This window comes from Mus caroli, chromosome X (genome assembly GCF_900094665.2).
Source record: "Mus caroli chromosome X, CAROLI_EIJ_v1.1, whole genome shotgun sequence".
NCBI lineage: Eukaryota > Metazoa > Chordata > Mammalia > Rodentia > Muridae > Mus > Mus caroli.
Genome location: NC_034589.1, coordinates 16,385,147 through 16,389,658, shown reverse-complemented (window position 1 = coordinate 16,389,658; position 4,512 = coordinate 16,385,147).

The window sequence follows — 4,512 nt, the reverse complement described above, 5'->3', positions numbered from 1 at the left end:
CTAATATCAATATACTTTTCATATTCTATGTAAGGTATGGCTTAAATTATGAATACACAATTTTCTGATATCAATAGGTTGACTTCTGAATTTTAAGATAGTATTTCTGGCCTGTCCTTTTCCTATTTATTTATTTATTTATTTAGCATCCCTATCACAACACACACACCCCTTCACACAGTCCCTCCCGCCTTTTCTCCCTCCCCTTCATCTCTGAACAGGGTGATGTCCCCTCTGGGTACCAACTAACCATGGCAACTAAAGTCACTGCAGGATTAGGCACATCTCTCCCACCGAGTTCAAACAAGGTGGCCCAGTTAGGGGAACAGGATCCACAGGCAACAGGGTCAGGCTAAGGCCTAGTTCCAGTACTGGGAACTCAAATGAAAACCAAGCTTCACATCTGTTACTTATGTGCACAGGGGCATAGGTACAGCCCATATATGCTCTTTTGTTTAGTGGCTCAGTCTCTTAGAAACCCCATGGGTCCAGATTAGTTGACTCTGTTGGTCTTCCTGTTAAGTCTCTATTCCATTGAGGACTGCAATCCTTCCCTCAACCCTTCCATAAGACCTCCCAAGCTCTGTCATAAGTTTGGCTGTGGGTGTCTGCATCTGTTTTGGTCAGCTGCTAGGTGAAGGCTCTCAGAGGACAGTTATGCTAGGCTCCCATCTGCAAGCATAACAGAGTATCATTAATAGTGTGTCTGACCTGTCTTAAGTGAGATTTAATGACTAGGAAATGGATTTTAGCTTTGCCAGTTTAAAACTGCCAAATGTTGTTGTTGTAGTGTAGCAATACCATTCAAATATTTTGCTAGTGAACCTAATTCATGTGATTTAGATCTTATAATCAATGAGTATTTCATCTCTAAATGTTCCCACTAATTATATACCCAGTTATCACAGTTTTTCACCTCACATGTACCATTTGGTTAGATGCTTAAAATAAAAATTAGATGGATAAAAGCAGAAAATATGACTAGGAATGGCATTCATTTTGTGTATAAACTAGTGACTATTTTAATCCTTGCAAATTACACAGTATACGTCACAACTACTCATACTTACTGTGGTAGTATAAAAAGACACACTACCTAAATGTATTATCATGGATACATGCCACAGCACTCTGGTCGAGTCAGTTTGTCAGGCAGGGATGCCTAAAAGCTGCTCATGAAGCAAAAAGAGCTTCAAGGAAGCTCTTCTCCTGGAGTCTGGCATTCTCTTAATTCTCCATTCCCGCTTTAGTCTAGTGTATGGATCCACGTGCTCTCTTTCAGTATCATCCTATTATAAGTGCCTTTTAAGATTGAATTCTGACATAGCTAAAACCTTCCGCCAGTGTTCCAACAGTCCTAGAATGTCTTTGAGCAAGACCATGGGCTTGAAATTAAGTAAGAATGTTGACATTCAGAATAGCCTCTGGTATTACACTATCACTTAGAATAAAAGCCAAGTCTCACCATATACAGGAATTTACAATGGTTTAGGAAGTAGATCGGGCTGTGGTTTTAGAGTATTGCATTATTTATGAGATGGTTAGCTAGACCGGAACTCCCTAGTTAGAACCATGACTTGGGTGTGAAAGCCCTTGCCCTAGGAGTGAAAAGTTCTCACACCTGGCTTCTAAGACTATAGCTGACCTTAGATAGGGCTGACTTTGTCTCAGTTATTTTATTGCCCAGTTCCTGCCAGTCTTAGCGTTTTCATTCCTCTGTTTTGTGTAAGAGTCATTAAGCATCCAGTAACCTCTTTGTACCTTGCTGGTGTGTCACCCAACTTCCTTATTGTCTTCTGCATAAAAAGTCTGATGCTCGAGTTGTAAAAATACATTCAGATTCCACACAACCTCTCCTGTGTGCGTCTGTCTGTCAATCCATCCTATGCTTTGTCCACCCGCGACTAAAGACCCATTCCACGAAGACAAAGGGGCCCAGAGGGTCCGCAGCAGATACAACTTTATTTAAAGACATTGGAATTTCATGTAATGGCAGGTATTGTAAAACATTACTATTCTTTTGGGTTTTTTCAAACATTTAAGAACATGACTGCCATTTTCACTCACAGGCTGCACAATACAAGGGCCACAGGCCTTGTTTTATCCACAGGATGTCCTGAGGCCGGCCTTGCCGTTATGCATGGATGAAAAGTCCTGGTGTGTTAGTTACTGTTCTATTGCTGTGAACAGACAGAATGACCAAGGCATTTTATAAAAGAAAAAAAAAAACACTTAATTGGAGTTTACTTACAATTTCAGACAGTCAATCCATGATCATTATGGAGGGAAGCTTGGTGGCAGGCAGACATGGTGCTGGAGCAGTAGCTGACAGCTCATATATGATCTTCAAGTTGCAGGTAAAGAGAGAGAGCTAACTAGGAATGGTGTGAGTTTTGGAGACTTTAAACTCCACCTCTAATGGCAATCATGCCTCCTAATCCCTCCTAAACTGTCCACCAGCTCTAAACCAAACATGGGGGTCATTCTCATTCAAACCACCACACCTGGGCTACAAAGATAAATACAAAAATATGAAGCTCAATCTATTCATGTGATAGGCACTTACACTGCTAAAGGCTAAGATGGGTATGTAAAGTGGCATCATTACAACATTGGCATGAGAAGAGGTATTTGTAAAGTGGATGAAAGGAAAGCTATAAGTGAGGGTCTTCCTTAATAGCACACATATCCTGTGGCTCCAAATTTCAAAATACGACAAGTCATCCAGTCACTCACTGCTCCTGTCCATGCAGAAAGGGTAACAAATAACTTGCCCTTTAAAGTATGCTGCAACCTGGGATGAAATATTTCACAAGGCTTCCTTAAAAATCTCACTGTGTAGGCATGTTTCTTTGGTACAGGGAACTTAAACCCAACAGTAACAATAAACAATATTTTCTCCCATATATTATTGCAAAGCTTTCTTGAAGGCAAGCAAGGACCTAGGCATCCTATAATTAGCTTGGTGTTATGTTATCCAGTCTTTTTATTATTGTTTATGTCTTCTCTACATACACTGTTTTGCCAGTAGCATGCCTAGTTCATAAGAGGAGAAAGAAAAACTCACTGAGTATGGTTGTGCACACTTTTAATTCCTGCACTCAGGAGGGATAGTCAGGTGATCTCTGAAATGCAGACCAATCTGTTCTACAGATTGAGTTCCAGGACAGCCAGAGCTGTTACATAGAAAAACCCTGTCTTGAAAAAAAAAAAAAAAAGGAGAAGGAAGAAGAAGAGGAGGAACAAGAAGAAGAAGATGAGGAAGAGTAGGTGAAGGAACAGGGGGAGGAAGAAGAAGAGGAGAAGGAAGAGGAGAAAAAGGAAGAAGAGGAGGGAGTGGAAGAGGTGGAGGAGGTGGAGACAATCTCTTCTAACCAAGAATTTAAGTCTTTTGAAATTAATAATAGTACCTTTCCAATTCAAGAATGAATATAAAACACTGATAACAATACTGGTTTAATAGACTTCACTTGGTTAAATTTGTATTAATAAGCTTGTGCTTCTAGATTCCATATTATGTTGATTGGAAGGAGAAAGGATCCCCATAGGCTCATGCATTTGAAAACTTGGCCCCCAGTTGCTGGGACTGTTTGGGGAGGCTGTGGATTATTTAGAAGATGTTAACTGTTCACTGCACAAAGAAACATTTCTTTCTTTTTTTTCCATATTTTATTGAGTATTTATTTCAATTACATTTCCAATGCTATCCCAAAAGTCCCCCACACACTCCCCCACCCACTCCCCTACCCACCCACTCCTACTTTTTGGCCCTGGCGTTCCCCTGTACTGAGGCATATAAAGTTTGCATGACCAATGGGCCTCTTTTTCAACTGATGGCCGACTAGGCCATCTTCTGATACATATGCAGCTCAAGACACGAGCTCCAGGGGGGGTATTGGTTAGTTCATATTGTTGTTCCACCTATAGGGTTGCAGACCCCTTCAGCTCCTTGAGTACTTTCCCTAGCTCTTCCATTGGGGGCCCTGTGATCCATCCAATAGCTGACTGTGAGCATCCACTTTGTGTTTGCTAGGCCCCGGCCTAGTCTCACAAGAGACAGCTATATCTGGGTCCTTTTAGCAAAATCTTGCTAGTGTATGCAATGGTGTCAGCGTTTGGAAGCTGATTATGGGATGGATCCCCGGATATGGCAGTTTCTAGATGGTCCATCTTTTCGTCTCAGCTCCAAACTTTGTCTCTGTAACTCCTTCCATGGGTCTTTTGTTCCCAATTCTTCTGATGAGGTCTGAGTGCTACACTAATTTATTAAAACAGAGGTATAAATTTAGGGAATAGTTTAATACCATGCCTATTTATCCAAACAATAATTGTAAGGTCACCCATGCAGGTGTAAGATCCTCAATTATGGGTTCTTGGCCATATTTACAATACATGCATGCCCTCTGTGGAACATGCCTTTTTGGATTATATAAATGTTTATATGTGTGTGTTTAGAAATACTTATATTCACATAGGTATACATATACATGCGTACACACATATACATTCCCA